We start from the raw sequence: 22,516 nt of genomic DNA, 5'->3' as shown, positions 1-22,516 counted from the left end.
CCAAGGATGCCCCAGCCAGGCTGTCCTGGAAGAAGTACATGAGCAGTTTCTCATCATCGGAATACACAATCATCTTGCGGAAGTAAGCTTGCACGTGAGTCTTCGGGCAAGAGTTGCCATTGTACTTATCAAAAACTGGAACTATGAACTTTGGTGGAACTCTCACACCTGGGACCAGCCCCAAGTCAGCAACATCCACACCAAGAGCATTCTGCCCTTCCACAGCTTTCAACCTCTCCTCCAATCTCCGAAACATAGGGTCCACACCATGGCCCATGCCAAAGTCTTCATGAAGCAGGGTGAACTGATCCTCCTGATCATCATGGATGGGTTGTTGATCAGGGTTGACACGTGGGATAGGGATAGGCCCCTGTCCATTGGGTCCATTAGTCTCTCCAGCTGGAGGATCAATCACAATCTCTGGTTGATTAGTAGGGGGATTCCTTTGTATCAACAGTCTAAGCTCCTATTGTCCCTGAGCCACTCCTTGGACCACATCCATGAACTAATTCATGTGAATCCTCATCTCAGCGAGCTCTGCTTGTAGGCCTTCCATGGCTCTGAGTTGATTCCTTCGGGTACCGTATCGGTGAATGCATGAGTCAGCTATCCTACTAGTGGAATACCAAACAAAATGAGAACACCGCGGCGGTACCTGTTATGCAAGACATGCTAATGGATATGCAAATGAAATGACATGTTTATCAATTCCAAAGGGTATTCTACCCCTTGATTCCAGTCTCACATCAGATAAACAGTGTAAGAAGATCGATCTGTGGATAAACTTCTGAGACCAAGATGCAATAAAGAAAAACCGTCATACAAATGAGTTCAAGGAGAAGGGCCTTAGCCAACAGTACATCAAAAGAGGATCTCCACAACAAGCCTGTGGATCATTACTACAAAGCAACAAAGAAACACAACAAGTAAAAAGAGGAACAAAAATCAGGAATCAGCCTCCTGTATACAACCCATAAGGATTGCTCCTAACTTCAGTCAGCAGTGCCACCGTGTCAGGATGATCTAGAGATTCTGTAAAACGTCGGATAAGTAAATTCCTCTTGTGAATAATCCCATCCAGTTCTTTGATGTGCTCTATGTAATAATCCCCATCGTCCCCCCCGAATACCTCTTCAAGTCTAGATTTATTCAAACCCGCCAGCACTTTGAGTTCTTCAATCTGTTCTTGAGCCTTGTCGAGTTGATCTGTGATGTAACCATTGGTTGTACGGGCACACAGGAGCTCATTGTTCTTCTCCTTCAGCAGATTCTTCAACTTCTCCATCTGACCAGTCAATTGGGCCACCATCTCCTCCTCTTTTGCCTTCCGAGAAGCAGAAAATGCATCCCATTGTTCTTGCCACCCAGCTAACTTACCACGGGCATCTGTTAACTGCTGCTTGCCTCGCCTCAACTCAGAACCGGACGACCCTAAGGCTTTGTCAGTTTTCCTGAAGAATTTCACCTCTACAGCCAAATTCTTTTCCGCTTCCTCTTGCAATCTGACAGCTTCCCCCTTCTGATATTCTGCCTCATGGTATAGATGCATAAAGTCTTGCAACTTCACACTCAACTCCGATTTTTCAGTTTGAAGTTCCTTCACGGTATCCTTCAATTTATCATACTCCTCTCGACTCACCATTGTTGACTGCTCAGGAGTAGGTGGATACAAAGGTTCTTCAATAGGAAAGGGCAGACTAAACTCTTCGACTCTTCCCCGAAGCCAATCTTCATATTGAGGATAAGTCCTGCAATCCCCTTTTCCAAGCACGGTCCTTCCTCTCTTGATTACCTTGAGCCAAGCCTCAGCTGCCTTATGGGATACAGTCAGATCAGATGAAGAATGGAAAAACATAGTTTCTTCCATATCTTTTTCCAAAGGCGGAGTTTTTAAAGCATACCCAAACTGTCTGACTGCTAGAGAAGGATTATAGTTGATTCCTCCTCTTCTTCCTACCAACGGCATATTCGGGAAATTTCCACAACTGTGAATAATATCCTCCCGAAGCAAGTTCTGGTCAGACCACCAAGAAATATCTTTATCTCTTATTCCCATCAACCTCTTCGACCAACTCAACGAGTCCTTGAAATCAACGAACGCTCCCTACTTGGGTAGGTGAGAACTGAACCACTTATGAAACAAAGGTGCACAACAATTCACTAGTCCTCCTTTTCTATTCTCATTCCTATGATGCACTGAATGAAAGAAATCTCCCAGCAAGGTCGGCACTGGATTTCCCAACACGAAGAGGCGTATTGCGTCCATGTCCATAAATTTTGCAATATTAAGGAACAGGACAATCTCGTATACACTAAGAGCCAACACAGCATTAAAACACCTCAGATCACCATCTTCAAGCTTCTTCTTGGCTTCTCCCACTAAGAAACTCAGATGAAAACCATTGACTCCTCCTTTCTGACACATATTAGACTCCAAGACTGATTTCCCCAAATATGTGGCTGAAGCAACCATGCTGAAATCGGGCAGAAACTCGGAACTGTAGAATAGCAACTGCGACTTGATAGGAACTCTGAGAAAACTGGCAACCTCCTCCAAAGTAGGGACCAAGATATAATTTGGGAATGTAAAACACCTCAATGGAGGGTCATAGAACTACAACAATGTAAAGAGAGCATCGTGTTGATCTTTGGGGAGAACCGTAACGAAACTTAGAATCAACCTGTAATCCTTCAGGAACCTTTCTAGAGAATCATGATCCATTAACTTCATCAGCTGTTGAATGAGATCCAAACAAGCCACAGGAAATTTGTAGGCGACATGTCTTTTTCTGCCAATATCCATCTTAGGAGAACCAGAAAACCCCGACTAGAATCAAGAAGAAGATATAAACCCCTAGAAATAGATAAACATGTGTTAAATGATGTGATGCAATGCAGTGACATGGGAATCAGGATTGCTGTATCTGCTTGAAGAACTATCAGGTTGCACTGTCTGAAGAGAAAACCACTGAGGAACATATAAGAGATCAAAGTTCTGCTCCAAGAACAATACCAGAAAACCGGGTTGGTTGAAGGTTAAGGTTTCTTGAATTTAGCCCGCCCCTCACTGGTAGGTTCTAAGAACAGAAGCTTGTCAGCTTCTAGCCCTTCAGTCGAGAATAATACGTTTACCGCTGAAGGTTTGGTATTATTACGAGACAAAAGACCTTCACTGACTCCCCTCAACAGGACATCCTAAAAGCAAGTTCCCAGCCTTGGGTCCTCGGATTGAGCAGCGAGAATGCGCCCACCAGAGCTAACATAATCGCGTCTCGGAGGAGTGCCTCGACTGAGTCCCCGGGAAATGGTCACCAGAGTCGACGATTTCTAAAGGAACATCCTGTCGTTACGGAACACCCGTAGGACAGAATATATCCAAAAGAAACCTCATATGGGTGTGGGTCTCATGAACAACTTAACGTAGCAACATGCTACACAAGCCTCATAACTATCCACTCTAAAACCTGTGTGTACGCTCAAGCCTAGGTAATGGGCTTATCTCTCATAGAACAACCCACCCCAACAAACAACCAACCCAACAGATCCAGCAGATACAACAATCATATATACATAATGCAATAAGATAAAGCAGATAAATGTCGAAAGTAAATAACTGTACAAAAGAATAAACACCCAACAAACAAGAAACTCACAAAATCTAGGAGTGACTCGCATAGGGAAACCGGGTCCCCAGCAGAGTCGCCAACTGTCGCAACGCGAAAAATAACCGGCGGGAAAAAAATAGAAGAGCCGCCACCGTTCGTTATTTATCCCAAAGGAGGGAAAGGAAACGATCGAAGAAAACCTGAAGAGAGGAAAAGACAAGGTCTCGCAACCAAATCTAGGGTTCGGGAGTCGATTATGCGAAGGGAAGGTATTAGCACCCCCTACGCATCCGTAGTACTCTACGGTATCCACTCTTGTTGTTCTAGTCTAAAGGATGTAGGTATATCTAAGGTATTATCTGCTAAAAGAAGGTCAAAAGAAAATGACTCGCAAGGATGTCGCATCCACTGCCTACGTATCTCACATGAGTACGAGAATCAGAGTCTTCGTAGCTCGGCTACCTATGGGCGAAAGAGAAGTGTGCTCGATAAGACATTGCGTCTTATGCCTACGTATCTCATCTGGAATGAGAATCAGAGCAAAACGTAGTTCAGCTAACTACGGGAACAAGGGTCTCGATTGTAACTAGGGCAAGAGAAAGGGAAGGTCTCGATCGCAACGAGGGCGAGAGAAAAGAATCGCAGCAAGGGCGAAAGCAAGCAAGGATTAGTTGTTAGTCGTCAGTCAAACTTGGCAAGACATCGTGTCTCGTGCCTACGTATCTCATCTGGACATGAGAATCAGAGCTGTCGTAGTTCGGCTAACTAGGGGTTAAGGATTTCCATCTGAACATGGACTTACAAAATAGGACACCAGCTGTGTCAAAGGAAAGTGGGCAATGTGTTCAACGTCCTAGCAGTAGGTGTCGCAGCTCGCTGAAATGAGTCTTAGGCAGTTACCTCTTTGCAATAGAACGGACTGACATGCCACAAGATCGGAGACGCACGGAAGGTCTAAAAGTGGGGAAGCTCTGCCCTAGAGTTGTCATACAATGTGGACCTATGTGTTAGGATTTACAGAGGGGAACATCTACCTAATGTTAGCATGCAACGAATAAGGGAATTCTACCTATGTTATCATACAAAGGGTTCTACCTAATGGGTGCTACCTAAACGGAACAAGAGTCGACGGACGGAGCAAGGAGAGGAGCCACGGATAAGGGTAGATGGCGATGCCTGAGGCGATCGACTTACAAGAGGATAGATGAATGTGTGCTAGTTCTGTTAGTTCTGAATCCTTCACTGATGAACTGAGGACCATAATAAGATACCTGGAGCCCCCTGAGACCCTTGAGACTTGTATACTTAGAGAATGAAGTCCAATTCTCAATCTTGTTTTGTGTGGGCTCCTTCTGTTAAGGAGTGATCAATCAAAACCTGATTTCCAAGTCACTAATGCAGTATGCAATGAGTATGACCTAGTTTGATGCCAATGAAGTGTGAAACATAATCCCATGCTTCTAGGAAAAATTGTAGGGTAAATTTTGGGGTATTACAGCTGCCCTTATTCAATCAAATGGAAACCCGAAATAAAGATAGCAAAGGCTTTCGCACTTTCGAGGTATCAAGGGATTGAATACGATAAAAGCCCGAAAATTTACACTGAACTAGGAAAGTGGAAAATAAAGTAATAATGCCTGTCAGATCGGCAAAGAAGTGGGAAATTGATCTGAGCATCAACAAAGAATACGTCTGGTACGGTGAGATTCGGTCTGAACACCAAAAAAAGAATGTTAGCCTGAATACCAAAACAAATGGTAACACAGAAATAACTATGGCCTGAATGCCGCTCATCAATCTGAATACTGGAAATGACTTCGATCTGAGCATCGAAAGATACTAGATTATCAAACATGGGTCTGAACACCGGGAAACTGGCCTGAGCGCCACTTCGGTCTGAATACTGGAAAACTGGCCTGAATGCCACAAGTTGCATCGACCTGAACGTCGGAAACTTCTTCGATCTGAACATCGGAAAACTGGCCTGAATGCCACTTCGGTCTGAATACCGGAAACTGGCCTGAATGCCATAAGTTGCGTCGACCTGAACTTCGGAAACTTCTTCGATCTGAACATCGGAAAATTGACCTGAATGCCGCAAGTTGCGTCGACCTGAACGTCAGAAACTTCTTCGATCTGAACATCGGAAAACTGGCCTGAATGCCACTTCGGTCTGAATACCGGAAACCTGCATGCCTGTCAGCATCGGTAGAAATAGGGAAAATGATAATTGAGGTGGCGCGTGGGCCAACGACCCCTGCTGGGAATAATAAAGGATAAGTCATGAACAACCTTCAGTCTGGGTACTGGAAACAAACTTCTGGATTATCACTTGGGATACCGAGAATGTCTTATGCTTTACATGTGTATGTTTGAATTTTTTAATGGCGTAATGTTCCATGAAAATGGAAATACTACGCGATTTGGGAGGATGCAATGCGATATGATTCTACATGCAGGGATGCGAAATGCTAGGTTAGAGAGAACGCCAAGCCGAGGCAAGGAATTCAGTTGGGGAAATGGTCATAATCTTCTGGACCCTGGCAATGTTGTTGGAGATACACAGCACAATGAACCCTGTGGGGAAATGACCAGCCACGCGGTGTTTGGCAATAACAAAATACTGAGACTCTGATTGGGGAGAGAATGGCACTGAAAGCTTGCTGCTGAGGAAAGCGACAGTGGTTCTGGAAACCATAATCTGCGAGAGAGACGACTCCGCAGGGGAAGCAAACACCGATATGGTACCGAGATTCCGCTTCAAGGAAAGAGACCATGGATCTAGCGTCGAGATCATCGATCTGGCATCGAACTCTGAGGAGCAGCCGCTTCTGCTGGGAAGGTACAGTCTGACACTGTCGACTCTACTGGGGAATGTATAATCTGAAACAAATGCTTGGGGAAGTACAGTAGTGAGAACCTGTTGGGGATTGAAGAATTCAATGCTTGGACCAACTTTGCAGGGATAAGATACCAAATACCAACTGTTGAAGAAAAACATCCGCGATCATCTGCTGGGAACCTTAAGGAAATGCCCCGAGTGTATCTGTTCTGAATAGACGATCCAAAGCACTTAAAATTTACAGCAATTTTAAATGTTTATTAAGCATGTACCTGGAAAGCTCTTATGTTTCATGATGCAATGTTTATAAAAAATTCGGACGTCATTTTTGCAAACAAAACAGTAAAATGAAAATGAACACAGAGATATACTGAATAACATGACTTTATTGATTGAATGGCCTCTGAATAGGCATTTACATCAGGAAGCAATCCCTGGAAAGAGGTAATTGCACAAAAGATAAAAACAAAAATTAATCTAATGGCAATGTGAAATGGATTTCTATCGGGTTCCAATTCTACTATGACTCGCTCGTCTTCAAGATCCTCCAAACGATCAGCTTTTTGAAAAAGGTGATTGGACTGTTTCCTATCCTTCGAAAGTTTCCAGTTATCGACACGAGATGAGATTCATAACTACTCAGAACGCAGTCAATCGCTTAATCCCTAACTTTTGCCTGGATCCCCCTTTCGAGTTTTCAATCCACCGGGATACCCATTTTTGGCTAAGTTGCCTTTTTCAGGTTTTCAACTTACCGGGTGTACAATCTTTTCATTTTTAATCCCTAACTTTTGCCCAAACTTTTTTCATTTTCTTGGTTCGCCGGGATGCCCATTTTTTTGCCTGGACTATTCTTTTTATTGTCCAGCGGGTCTATTTTATGCGAAGTATTTTTTAACTGCGTCTGAGTTCACAGGGGAAGCGAAGTCTTCACCATCCATAGTTGCAAGCATTAAGGCTCCACCATCAAAAATCTTGGTGACAATATATGGTCCATCATAGTTAGGAGTCCATTTTCCCCTGTGATCTGTCTAAGGAGGAAGGATCCTTTTCAACACCAAATCTCTGACTTGGAAGCATAGAGGATGCACTTTCTGATTAAAGGCTCTCTTCATCCGACTTTGATACAACTGCCCATGACAAATGGTTGTCATTCGCTTCTCTTTGATAAGACTCAACTCATTGAACCTTGTCTGAATCCATTCAGCTTCGTCTAACTCGACATCCAGCAGGACTCTTAGAGAAGGAATCTCCACTTCAACAGGTAGGACTGCTTACATACCATACACAAGGGAGTAAGGGGTCGCCCCGGTCGATGTACGTACTGAAGTACGGTACCCATGCAAGGCGAAGGGTAGCATCTCATGCCAATCTTTGTACGTAACGACCATCTTCTGCACAATCTTCTTTATGTTCTTATTTGCTGCCTCAACAGCATCGTTCATCTTAGGACGATAAGGGGAAGAATTGTGATGTTGAATGTTGAAGTTCTTGCACAACTCCTTCATCATTTTGTTATTGAGATTAGAACCATTATCAGTAGTGATTATTTCGGGAATCCCATAACGACAAATGATTTCTTTCTTAATGAATCGGGCAACCACATGTCTGGTGACCTTCGCAAATGACGTTGCTTCGACCCACTTGGTGAAATAGTCGATGGCAACAAGGATGAAGTGATGCCCATTGGAAGCGGTCGGCTCAATCTTTCCAATCATATCAATGCCCCACATAGCAAACAGCCACGGCGAAGACATCACATTCAGAGGATTTGGCGGCACATGCACTTTATCAGCATAAATCTGGCATTTATGACACTTCCAAGCATATTTGAAACAATCAGATTCCATGGTCATCCAATAATAACCCGCTCTCAACAATTTCTTAGCCATTGCATGTCCGCCGGCATGAGTACCGAAGGAGCCTTCATGAACTTCCTGCATTAACATGTCCGCTTCGTGTCTATCCATGCACCTGAGCAAAACCATGTTGAAGTTCCTCTTATACAGCACATCGTCTTTGTTCAAGAAGAAACTGCCTACCAATCTTCTCAAAGTCTTTATATCATTGTTGGATGCCCCTGCAGGGTACTCTTGATTCTTCAAAAAGCACTTGATGTCGTGATACCAGGGCTTGTCGTCAACTACCAGTTCAGCAGCAAACACATACGCGGCTCTATGAAGGCGCATAACATCGATCCTGGGAACATAGTTCCACCAAATCACCTTGATCATGGAGGATAGAGTAGCAAGAGCATCTACCATCTGGTTCTCATCACGAGGTATATGATACAGCTTTACTGTTGTGAAGAAAGTCAACAGTCTTCTCGTGTAATCTCTGTAGGGACCAGATTAGGCTGGAGAGTATTCCAATCACCACTCACTTGATTGATCACTATAGCTGAATCTCCGAAGATGTCCAGAGTCTTGATTCTCAAATAAATGGCTTGCTCAATACCCAAGATATATGCCTCATACTCAGCTTCATTATTGGTGCACTCAAAAGTCAAACGAGCGGTGAAAGGCATGTGGGCACCTTTCGGAGTGGTAATGACATCACCAATTCCACTTCCTTTGGCATTGACGGCCCCATCAAACATTAAAGTCCACTTTTCATCTGGATCAGGTCCCTCCTCAACAACTGGATCTTCACAGTCTTTCATCTTGAGGAACATGATGTCTTCATCCGAAAAATCAAACTTCATCGGCTCATAATCATCAATCGGCTGCTGAGCAAGATAGTCTGACAGAATACTCCCTTTGATGGATTTCTGGGATGTATACTGGATGTCGTACTCTGTCAGTACCATTTGCCAACGAGCAACCCTTCTGGTGAGAGTTGGCTTCTCAAATATATACTTGACTGGATCCATTTTGGAGATCAGTAAGGTTGTGTGGGTCAGCATGTATTGCCTCAATCGCTTAGCAGCCCATGCAAGTGCACAACATGTCTTTTCAAGCATTAAGTATCTCGACTCGCAATCTGTGAATTTTTTACTCAGGTAGTAGATGGCATGCTCTTTCCTACCTGTCTCGTCGTGTTGACCGAGAACATAACCCATGGAATTATCAAGTACTATCAAATACATAATCAGCAGTCTCCCTGGGACTGGAGGCATAAGGATTAGAGGATTCTGCAAATACTCTTTTATTTTTTCGAAAGCCCTTTGGCAATCATCATTCCAACTGATAGCCTGATCTTTTCTTAACAATTTGAATATTGGCTCACACGTGGCTGTTAGGTGAGAGATGAACCTTGCAATGTAGTTCAACCTCCCTAAGAAACCACGAACTTGTTTTTTCGTTCTTGGCTCAGGCATTTCTTGTGTTGCTTTTACTTTGGCAGGATCCACCTCAATCCCTTTTTCACTAACAATAAAACCCAACAGTTTTCCAGATCTCACCCCGAAAGTACACTTGTTCGGATTAAGCCTCAGCTTAAATTTCCTCAAATGCTCAAACAGTTTATGCAAATTCACCAAATGTTCTTCTTCCGTCTGAGATTTGGCAATCATATCATCAATATAAACCTCGATTTCATGATGAATCATATCATGGAAAAGAGTTACCATATGATCGCTCGACTGGGTGAGTCGAGAATGGGATACAAACTGCAAGTGCACAGTTCTATCGCGTAGTTTTAAAAGATATCGATCCCACAGGGACTTATGAATCGATATACCGTTATCTATAGTTACTACGTAAATCTAAGGTGAAGATGTTTGATTGTTTGGGGAAAAACTAAGAGCTAAACTAATGTCTAGATTAAATATTAATAAAACGGATATCGGTATGTAATTCGTCAAAACTAGGGAATCAAGTCTTTGTCGGTTTCTTGGTTTTAAAATGAATCGTTTCGGTTAACTTTATTGGTTAAAGGTTCTATCTCAAACTCTCGCTCTGTTGAATAAACCATGATTTTATATTAATGTTGCTGTCACTTATAATTAAGTCAAAAACCATATTTTGAAAACAATAAAGTTGCAGAAACTCTTTTTAAGAAAATACTGACCGTTTTAAACACCCTTATCTCAAACTCTCGCTCTGTTGACTTAGGTTATACAATTAAATCCGAATGCTTAACTCTCGTCCTCACATTCAATCTTTAAAAATACTTTTTGGAAAAGGTCAGAATTTAATTAACTCTAAAACTTGCTCTCGCCCTGATCTAGAATTAATGCCTAACTTACACTGTCCAGTTAAAATCTCAAACTCTCGCTCTATTGATTTTAACTTCTTTATGTCTTTTACTTTGGTAAAAAATCTTGTTATTAAACCTGTAAGTTGAGACCATAAAAAGATTGATTTTGATTTTAAGTTTAGATAAACCGACTCAGTCTCGACCCCTTATTCTGCTTACTTTACATACCGATACCTAGGCAAATTAGCCAGACATGCTAAATAAACAAGAATTTATATCATGCATAAACAGACTCATTCCAGGCAGGCAATATGAATAAACAATAGAATAAAACATAAAAATTAAATAACAATTAAAGAACCTGAATGCGTAATACAATGGTCTTGAACACTCCACCACAAGCCGGTAGGATTTGTTCTTGGATTCTTCAATTAAACAGTAAAATAAATCAAGGAAATAAAACTCGAATATAACGTAAGGTTAAATCCGGTATAAAGTTGCACAGTAGTTTCCGGTGTAGAAACTATTACGCGAAAAATATCTAAAAGCTAAAAACGGGGAAGATAAATTGCAAGGGAAAAGAGAAAGTAAAGCTTGCAAAAGAAATAAATAAAATGAACAGTGCTGGAAAGGAAGAAAAATAAGCAAAGGCGTGAAAGGCAAATTTGGCAGAGCTTCCGCAAAACCGAGCGTGCAAAAACTGTCTCTACGGCAAAGAGAGGAGATGGCTATTTATAATAGCCTTGGTAACTGCCTTGCGTTTCCTACGAGTCTTCAGCATGGCTAAATACACGGCTTGGGAATAGGACACGAAGTCCTCAACGTTACTTCCATTCTTCTGAGAGCGTAACTTGCGCCAAAAAGCTAGTGGACTGGTGTGACGCTCGTCACACCATGTGTGACGTCCGTCACAAGGCTACTTCGCGTGACGCTCGTCACAACCCTTGTGACGCCCGTCACAGGGGCAACGTGCGCTTTCTTTTGGGCTGGGCTTGGTCTTGGTTATTTGTTTCCTTTTTATTGCTTTTTACACCTCCTTTTCTTCCCTTTTTCACTTTTGCTTCAAAATGGGTACCTGATGTAAATAGAAAAGAAATACTGCATAATATCTGATAAAATGGGATAAATTAAAGTAAATGATAATATAATCTAATTAAATTAAGTCTTAAAATGTGATATAATTTCATGTTATCAAACTCCCCCATACTTAAATCTTTGCTTGTCCTCAAGCAAAATTCAGTATAGAACTTGTTAAAAGTTTTAGCTAGATGAAATTTCAAAGCACACCTCAATTCGTACTAGGTTGCGAATGGATTTTTGTTTAGGAGGATTTGAGTTTAATCTTGACATCAACAACTACCGTTACAACTTAGATAACCCTACTTTTATGCCAATCAGTTTCAAGTACACTATGATAGCTATCCTGGTTCCTTTAGTCTTATTTTACCCGTTTTCATTCTAGCGAAATCACATTAAGCCCTTTATCTTTTCGCGCACATAGTGGAGTAACCGGTTAGTGATTATGATCCCCTTTTAGCTAGAAGTTCTGGTACATAAGTCGGATAACTTCGTTATTCAGTCCATTTCAAATTGCGGGGGATCGGACCGTAGTCCGCCCTACCAAGTTCAGTACCAGATTCCTACCGAACCAACTCATAATGGATCATTCGTATTGTGCTTTTGCATGATCTGCAACCTTTAGATCAAATGATCTGGTAAGGATCACCTAATTTAATTAGTGCATTTCTTGATATATTTATATATTTTAGGTTACTTTGGGGATCATTCACTTATATTCATCGGCTCTCCACGTAGTTTGCTATTAAGATGGTGCTGACTTCTGTATAAACTACTTGGGGTTGCCATAGAACTAAAACTTCAAGGAATTTGTATAATAGGTACTTATCCTGATCTAACATATTGAGGTTCTCAGAGCGTTGTTACGGTACTGGTTTTGTTTTGATCTCACTCAAGTTTTATAAAGTGAGCAACCTTTATACTTATTGGGTGTGTTAAAATTTTTGTTATGGCTCAGGAAATTGAGGGGAATAGATAATAGAAAATTTTCACACTTAGGAACTTAACTTAAAATAAATATATATTATAATAATTTTTTTTTTTTTTTTCATAATAAGAAAGGGAAATAACAATGAAAGGGAAAATAACATACTTGAAAAAAAATGAGAATGGAAAGAATATTGTTTCCCCCCCATACTTAAACTAAACATTGTCCTCAATGTTTTAAGGAAATGAAATACAAGATGGAAAGGAAAAAGAAAATAACAACTAAGGCTGCCTTCCGCCTCTGGTTCTTGGACCTGGTGATCGTTGACGTATGTCTAAGTTGTCGAACCTGTTGAACAATTCAGTAAACCGCTGGTCGGTTATGGCATTCCGAGCGTCCTGTTGCTGTTGCATTTGACGCATCATCTGCATCATCTCTGTATTCTGTGCCTGCATACCATCGATAGCATCCATAATGTCATCGTTGGTCGCAGGCCTTCGTCGTCGACGACGTTGGGAGGATGGGCCGGCTGCATTACTGGAAGGGTTTAGCGGGACTGATTGTTGTGTTGGCGGATGATCACCTTGTTCCATTTCTTCAAACTCATCTGTTTGCTGGTTTGTTTGTGAAGGCTCGGTGGTTTCAGGAGCGCTAAGATCGTAGAGGTGGCGGTCGGGGTTTGTGACATCAGTTAGGGTGGTATTGGGTAGCACAACACTCGGGACTGCTTGGTTGTTCACCATAAGATAATAGCCTCCGCCTACTCTGTTTTTAATCAGGCGGCTGGAGCGGCAATAGCTGATATCCATAGACAGGGGAGGTAGGGATTCTAAAGTTTGGAGTTTATCCCCTAGGTTCAGGCCAAGTGCTATGGAGGTTATTAATCCACCAATTATAAAGGGTTGCCGGCCTCTAGCACATAAGGTGCGGATATGATGAAAGAGAAAAGAGGCGGCGTTTACCTTAGTATCCGGTTCGAAAACGCACTGGAGGAAAAATAACTCCTTCGAGTTGACCTTACTGTTGTTTGGTCTTCCAAAAAGTGTGTTTTGCAGGATACGGAGAAAATAACGGATGGTGGGGTTATGGATGTGGGAGAGAAGGAGTTCTTCCCAGTTGTAGGTATTTATACCGGAAATTTTCTTAAAAAGATCAAAAACTAGAACTGTGTTCCAGTTTGAGGTTGGAGGGATTCTGGCATGCAGCAGGCCTTCTGTGGGAAATTGTAGCATGGCACTCAATTGGCATTGGGTTAGAGAGTACTCGGTGTTAAACATACGGAAGGTTGCCGTACCGGTTAGAAATTCACCTTCACCGGCGGGAGTGGTGTAGTCGTAAGAACTTAGGAATTCTAAGGTTAGGGAAGGGTAGGTGGGTTGGTTATGGGTGCAAAGGAAGGTTAAATCGGCTTTACGGAGCATCCACTCGATACCTTGGAGTAAGCCCAATTGTTGTAAACAAGTTAAATCGGGGTACCTGGTGGGAGCGACGCCTCGCTGTTGGAAGCGCTCGAATTGCTCTTGCTGATAGTTGTCATCTCCGGATCGGAAGATGATATTTCCGAAATTTTGATTTCCCGCCATTGTGATGAATTTTTGAAGGGATGATTTGGAAAGGAAAAGAAGTGTGTTTGATATGAGAGAATTGTTTTGTGGTGAATGAAGGAAGTTTTGGTAGGTATTTATAGGAGAAGGATTGGAAGGTAGAAAGAAAAAGTGGTTGCAAAGTAATTAAGTGTGGTAAATGAAAAATGAATGGGGAATGTAAAAAATTAAAGTGTAACGTTCGTCTCCAACGGCTCCTTAACGTTCACTTGTCTGAAGGGTGTTACGCTCGTCACAGGGGTGTGACGTTCGTAACAGGCGTTTTGCGTGCCGTTCGTCATGGAGTGTGTGACGCTCGTCACACCTCCTTTTTGGCAAGGCTTCAGTGGCGCTTCACAGAATTACTTGTAGCGTATTTTAATGTTTTGTTTTGCTTATGATCAGTTTAGTCTGCAGTTTAATTTATTGTGCACGCTTAATCTGCTTTGTATAGTAATAATAATAGGTAACAACAGTAGAGCATAATAGCCATTGCATAATAAAATTAATTAAACAGCTTCAATAAAAATGATCATAATGTATTACAGGGAAGGAAAATAATGAAATGAAATAGAAATAAACATGAATTCAAACAACATTAATGAAAAAATCTAGCCTAAAACTAAATAACTTAGAAAGAAATATAACTAAATTCCATCTATCTTCGGATCTCTGGCCGGAGGAGCAAAAGAGTTAACATGATGCCGTAACATACGTAACTGACTTGCCGTTCTGCTCATGCATTCTAGGATTTCAAGTCTCAAGTTATGGAAATCTTCCCTGAGGGCGTCTTGCTCTGACATCAAGGCTTCAATGACTGTTTTAATATCTGTTCCTGGCATATGATGTCGGAGATCAGGCATGACTGATTCTTCGGTCAGGACAGGCTGAGGAGGAGGATCAATATCATAGTAGCCGGAAGGTGTCTGAGGGTCAGATTCAGCAAGAGAGATATGGTCAACATAGTGCTCATAGTCGTCACAAATCTCATAATCCTGGATGGATTCAGTGGATCCAGCCGGAGTTGGGGTTTCATTCAGGTTATAGAGCCAGTTCCTTTGATTATGAACACTAGTTCTAGGATCGGGCATGGTGAATAGGCAGAGAACCTGGTTATCAATAATAAGCTCGAACTCATCAGACCCTCTGTTTGCTATAAACATAGTGTTGAAGAGGAAGGGTATACTCATAGTAGTAATGCCACAAAAAGGGTTAAGGTCAAGCATAGGCCGACGTAGTCCAATAGCATTACCTATCATAGTGATCAAACCGCCTATTCTAATGGGTGCTCGCTCATCCTGGATAAGGTGGTCCAAATTAGCTAACATAAAAGTAGCACCGTTTACTGGACGGTTCTGGGAAGCACAAAATATGATGAAGAGTTCATCACGTGAAACTGAAGTACTATTTGGCTTCTTCCCAAATAAAGTGTGGGTCAGGATCTTATGGAAATAGCGAAAAGCCGGGTTATGTATGTTTCCAGAGAGAAACTCATGTTCTTCGGGCTCATCATTTCCAGTCAGCTTACCCCAAAAGTGTTCAAGCTCTCTATATTCAAAAAGTTCTTCCTGGCTTACAGTGAATGTATCAAAGGAGGTAGGAAAACCCAAAAGGTTGGTGAAGTCTCTAATATTAAATTGGTACTCCATATTGAACATTCTGAACTGGATAAAACCTCTGCTAATTCCTTTTCCATGGCTAGGTAGATAGATTAATGAACTAAGGAATTCTAGTGTGAGTCTCCGGTAGGTGGTGAAATGTCTCAGGATAGGGGAGGTCTCCCATCCTATCTGATTCAGCAAAAACAGGACACTCTGTCTCAGTCCAAGGGCAGTCATAGCCCAATCATCAGCATATAAACTAGGTAGCATCTCTCTAGCGGCTAGTTCTTCAAACTTTCGTTTCTGAGCCATTCCTCTGAACTTGATACCCATACGATCAAAATGTCCCATCTGGTTAGTGTTAACTAGAGAAAAGAAACATGAGTTTAAGTCAGGATTTGGCCAAATGCCGAAAGAAGAAAAGAATTATTATTATATATAGAGATATTTTTTTTTTCTTTTTGAATAAATCAATAATGAATACTAAGTAGAAATTAAAAGAATAATTAAGAGAAAAATAGAGAAATGATAATAATAATAGAATAATAAAATAACAGATTAATTTGTGGGTTGTCTCCCACTAAGCGCTTTGTTTAAATGTCGCAAGCTCGACAAAGAAACTGTTAAATATTGTCTATGAGTCCTGGGGGCGTTTCGTCTAAGTGTAGAATTTGCGAATCCTCGTTGGTTTCCGCATAGTGATAATGTTTCAGACGTTGCCCGTTTACGGTGAACGGTTCTGTAGATTGTCCTTTTATTTCTACCGCTCCACTGGGAAAGATTTTAGTGATATGAAAAGGTCCTGACCATCTGGATCGTAGTTTTCCCGGGAATAACTTTAGTCTAGAGTTAAATAAAAGTACTGCGTCGCCTTGCTTGAAGACTTTCCTTGATATACGCTTGTCATGCCATTGTTTTGTTCTTTCTTTATAGATTTTGGCATTTTCATAGGCGTCTCTTCTGAGTTCCTCTAATTCGTTTATGTCAAGGATTCTCTTTTCACCGGCGGCTTTATAATTCAAATTTAAATTTCTAATAGCCCAATAGGCTTTATGTTCTAATTCTACCGGGAGGTGACAGGATTTTCCATAAATGAGCTTAAATGGGGTCGTCCCTATGGGAGTTTTATAAGCAGTTCGGTATGCCCATAAAGCTTCTGGTAATTTCAATGACCAATCTTTCCTTGAAGTGGCGACCGTTTTTTCTAGTATTTGCTTGATTTCTCTGTTAGATACTTCCACTTGTCCACTGGTTTGAGGGTGGTAAGGTGTTGCTATCCTATGTCTCACTCCATATTTAAGTAGTAGTTTTTCGAGTACCTTGGATATAAAGTGTGATCCACCATCACTGACTACTATTCTTGGGATGCCAAATCTCGGAAATATTATATTTTTAAAGAGTCTAGTTACTACTCGGGTGTCATTTGTTGGAGAAGCTATAGCTTCGATCCATTTTGATACGTAGTCAACTGCCACGAGTATGTATTTGTTACCGAAAGAGGATGGAAAGGGTCCCATGAAGTCTATCCCCCACACGTCAAAAATCTCTACTTCCAAAATACCTTTTTGTGGCATCTCGTCACGTCTAGATATGTTTCCCGTGCGTTGACATCTGTCACACTCCTTAATAGCCGCATGTACGTCCTTCCATATAGTTGGCCAATAAAAGCCAGCTTGTAGGATTTTAGAGCAGGTCTTGGATGTACTTGTGTGTCCACCATAAGGCGCAGAGTGACAGTGTTGGATTATATTTTCTACCTCTTCTTCGGGTATACATCGACGGAAAATACCATCGGGGCCTCTTTTGAAAAGTAAGGGATCATCCCAGTAATAGTGTTTTATGTCGTGGAAGAATCGTTTCTTCTGCTGGTAAGACAAAGTAGGGGTAACTATTCCGGCAGCTAAATAATTGACTAGATCAGCGTACCATGGTATGACAGATATAGCTAAGGTGGTTTCTACTTGCATGTCGGAGTTGTTCTCTTCCAAAGTAGCTATGAGTTTATCATACGAGAAATCATCATTAATGGATGTTCTTTCTGGTTCAAGGTTCTCAAGTCTAGAGAGGTGGTCTGCTACTACGTTTTCAGTTCCTTTCTTGTCCTTGATTTCTAAGTCGAATTCTTGTAGTAACAAGATCCATCTTAGGAGTCTAGGTTTAGCATCCTTTTTTGTTAAAAGGTACCTGATAGCAGCGTGATCAGTGTAAACTATTATTTTGGCTCCTACCAAGTAAGAACGAAATTTATCTAGCGCAAATACCACTGCTAGGAGTTCTTTCTCGGTTGTGGCATAATTCATCTGTGCTTCATCCAGGGTTCTGTTAGCGTAATATATAACGTGAAGCTTTTTATCCTTTCTTTGTCCTAAAACAGCACCTACAGCATAATCACTGGCATCGCACATTATTTCGAATGGTTCATTCCAGTCTGGTGTCTGCATAATGGGTGCGGAGATCAATGCTTGTTTAAGAGTTTGAAATGTTTTTAAACAGTTATCGTCGAATATGAATTCAGCATCTTTCATCAACAGTCCGGTTAAGGGTTTAGTTATCTTAGAGAAGTCTTTGATGAATCGTCGGTAAAAACCGGCGTGTCCTAAAAAGCTTCGTACTTCTCTCACGGTTCTTGGGGGTTGAAGATTTTCGATTACCTCTATTTTGGCTTTGTCTACTTCAATTCCTCTGTTCGAGATGATGTGTCCTAAAACAATTCCTTCTTGTACCATAAAGTGGCACTTTTCCCAATTAAGTACTAAGTTTACTTTTACACATCGTTCAAGAACTCTTTCCAGGTTTTCAAGGCATTCTTCGAAATTTTGTCCGTATACAGAAAAGTCATCCATAAATACTTCCATGATGTTTTCGAGAAAGTCGGCGAATATTGCCATCATGCATCTTTGAAAAGTTGCAGGGGCATTACACAGACCAAACGGCATTCGTCTATACGCGAAGGTACCAAAAGGGCATGTGAATGTTGTCTTTTCTTGGTCATCAGGGTGAATTGGTATTTGAAAGAAGCCTGAATAACCGTCTAAATAACAGAAATGTGAATGTTTAGCTAATCGTTCTAACATTTGGTCAATGAATGGTAAAGGGAAATGATCTTTTCGGGTTGCTTTGTTTAGTTTCCTATAATCAATGCACATTCTCCATCCCGATTCGATTCGTTTAGTTATAGTTTCTCCTTTTTCGTTTTCAATAACGGTTATGCCTCCTTTCTTGGGTACAACGTGTACAGGACTAACCCATTTGCTATCAGATATAGGATATATAATACCTGCTTCTAATAACTTGGTTATTTCTTTCTTTACTACCTCACTTAGGATCGGATTTAGTCTTCTCTGGTGTTCCCTAGAGGTTTTACAGTCTTCTTCTAACATGATGCGGTGCATACAAATAGAAGGGATTATTCCTTTAAGATCGGTGATGTGGTATCCTAGTGCAGTTGGATATTTTCTTAAGATATGTAGGAGTTTTTCTGTTTCGAGTCTTCCTAGATCTGCATTAACTATCACAGGTCGTTCAAGTTCTAAGTCTAGGAATTCATATCTCAGATTTTTGGGAAGTGTTTTCAAATCAGGGGTTGGTTTGTTAAGACACTGCGTAGGATCTGGTGTTATTGCTAGGCATTGTTTAGATTTGTCCTCTAAAAGATAGTCTGATGGTTTGTCTTCTCCTGACTCTGCTTCTTTTATGCATTCATCGATGATATCCATAAAGTAACATGTGTCTTCTATTGCAGGTGCTTTCAAGAATTGGGAAAGAATGAATTCAATTTTTTCTTCACCTACTTCGAAGGTGAGTCGTCCTCGTTTTACGTCTATGATTGCACCGGCAGTTGCTAAGAATGGTCTTCCTAGTATAATAGGTGTCGTATCATCTTCTCTAATGTCCATAATTGTGAAGTCAGTGGGAATGTAAAACTGACCTATGCGTACGGGAACGTTTTCAAGGATTCCTACAGGATATTTGATGGAACGATCTGCTAATTGCACAGACATTTTGGTCGGTCTTAATTCTCCCATCTCCAGTTTCTTACATATGGATAAGGGCATAACGCTAATTCCGGCTCCTAAATCGCATAAGGCTTTGTCGATGACAAATTTTCCTATGTGACAGGGTATAGAGAAGCTACCCGGATCCTTGAGTTTAGGGGGCATGTTTTGGATTATAGCGCTACATTCGGCAGGGAGTGTAACGGTTTCGCTATCCTCAAGTTTCCTCTTATTAGAAAGAATTTCTTTTAAGAATTTAGCATATGAGGGCATCTGCATGATAGCTTCGGTAAACGGAATTGTAACGTTTAATTGTTTAAGGAGATCAACAAATTTTCTAAATTGGCCTACATCTTTGGTTTTAACAAGCCTTTGAGGGTAAGGTATAGGTGGTTTGTAAGGTGGTGGAGGTACATAAGGTTCCTTCTTTTTTAGGGTTTCCTTATTACTCTCTTCCTTTTCCTTAGGTTCACTTTCCTCAGTGGATTTCTCAGGGTTTTGGTTTTCTATCCTTGGGTCAGACGGTCCTTCCACTTCCGTTCCACTTCTCAATATAATTGCATGAGCTTGGCTTCTCGGATTGGGTTGGGGCTGTCCAGGGAATGTACCAGTTGGTGCAGCGGTAGGTGCTTGTTGTTGAGCTACTTGAGATATTTGCGTTTCCAGCATTTTGTTATGGGTAGCCAAGGCATCTACTTTGCTTGCGAGTTGTTTAAGTTGTTCGCCAGTGTGTATGTTCTGGTTTAAGAAATCTTTATTGGTTTGTTGTTGGGAAGCTATAAAGTTTTCCATCATGATTTCCAAGTTGGATTTTCTAGGGGTATTATTGTTAGGATTCAGTTTCTGATATCCTGGAGGTATAGATGGGGCTTGATTTGGAGACTGTCCAGGTGCGTATAAAGCATTATTACTCTTATATGAGAAGTTTGGATGGTTCTTCCAATTTGGGTTATAGGTATTCGAATAGGGGCTTCCTTGAGCATAGTTTACTTGCTCTGTTTGGATTCCAGTCAAGAGTTGACATTCCGCAGGAGTGTGGCCTTGGATTCCACAGACCTCGCAATTCTGAGTTATAGCAACCACGGCTGCTGGAGGCGATACGTTTAAACTTTCAATCTTCTGGACCAAAGCATCCACTTTTGCATTGACGTGATCAAGGTTACTTATCTCGTACATGCCAGTTTTCGGTTGAGGTTTTTCCACTGTTGTTCGTTCGGTTCCCCACTGATAGTGGTTTTGGGCCATGCTCTCGATAAGCTGGTAAGCATCAGCATAAGGTTTGTTCATTAGTGCACCACCTGCAGCGGCGTCTATTGTTAACCTTGTATTGTATAAGAGACCATTATAAAATGTGTGAATTACTAACCAGTCTTCCAAACCATGGTGTGGGCAAAGTCTCATCATGTCTTTGTATCTTTCCCATGCTTCGAAAAGAGACTCGTTGTCTTTCTGTTTAAATCCGTTTATCTGGGCTCTTAACATAGCTGTTTTGCTTGGCGGAAAATATCGGGCAAGAAAAGCTTTCTTCAACTCGTTCCATGTGGTGACTGAGTTGGAAGGAAGAGATTGAAGCCATCTTCTAGCGTTATCTCTTAATGAGAAAGGAAAAAGACGAAGTCGAATTGCCTCTGAAGTGACACCATTAGCTTTAACAGTATCAGCGTATTGGACAAATACGGATAAATGAAGGTTTGGATCTTCGGTAAGATTTCCAGAGAATTGGTTCTGTTGCACAGCCTGCAACAACGAAGGTTTAAGTTCAAAGTTGTTTGCTTCGATTCCGGGCGGAGCAATACTTGAATGCGGTTCATCTTGCGATGGGGCGGCGTAATCTCTAAGAGCACGAGCTGGTTCTGCCATCTCGGTTAAAGACGGAAAATCTTTGAGATCAGGAAGGTCTATAGGAGGGAGATTGTTTTCAGCACGATATTCCCGAATTCGTCGTAAGACTCGGAGATATAGTTCGATGTCGTTGATTCGTAAATAGAGCGGTTCGCCTTGAGAGCGAGTGCGTGGCATACAAATCAACGAAAGAAAGAAAATAGAAGAAAAGGAAACCTTAGTCTCTACAGCGTAACGGAAGAGTTACGATATCGATTGAATAAAAGTCCCCGGCAACGGCGCCAAAAACTTGATCGCTCGACTGGGTGAGTCGAGAATGGGATACAAACTGCAAGTGCACAGTTCTATCGCGTAGTTTTAAAAGATATCGATCCCACAGGGACTTATGAATCGATATACCGTTATCTATAGTTACTACGTAAATCTAAGGTGAAGATGTTTGATTGTTTGGGGAAAAACTAAGAGCTAAACTAATGTCTAGATTAAATATTAATAAAACGGATATCGGTATGTAATTCGTCAAAACTAGGGAATCAAGTCTTTGTCGGTTTCTTGGTTTTAAAATGAATCGTTTCGGTTAACTTTATTGGTTAAAGGTTCTATCTCAAACTCTCGCTCTGTTGAATAAACCATGATTTTATATTAATGTTGCTGTCACTTATAATTAAGTCAAAAACCATATTTTGAAAACAATAAAGTTGCAGAAACTCTTTTTAAGAAAATACTGACCGTTTTAAACACCCTTATCTCAAACTCTCGCTCTGTTGACTTAGGTTATACAATTAAATCCGAATGCTTAACTCTCGTCCTCACATTCAATCTTTAAAAATACTTTTTGGAAAAGGTCAGAATTTAATTAACTCTAAAACTTGCTCTCGCCCTGATCTAGAATTAATGCCTAAC

The 22,516-nt window shown here is 41.2% G+C and overlaps 1 pseudogene; it reads left to right on the top strand.

The window, feature by feature from the left end:
- The first annotated feature begins 21,146 nt into the window (after positions 1–21,146).
- Positions 21,147–21,246, top strand: LOC127133797 (uncharacterized; annotated as a pseudogene).
- Positions 21,247–22,516: the final 1,270 nt, after the last annotated feature.

This window comes from Lathyrus oleraceus, chromosome 3 (genome assembly GCF_024323335.1).
Source record: "Lathyrus oleraceus cultivar Zhongwan6 chromosome 3, CAAS_Psat_ZW6_1.0, whole genome shotgun sequence".
Classification (NCBI taxonomy): Eukaryota; Viridiplantae; Streptophyta; class Magnoliopsida; order Fabales; family Fabaceae; genus Lathyrus; species Lathyrus oleraceus.
Note: the sequence above shows the minus strand (reverse complement) of the source record. Positions and strands in the feature narration are given on the sequence as shown.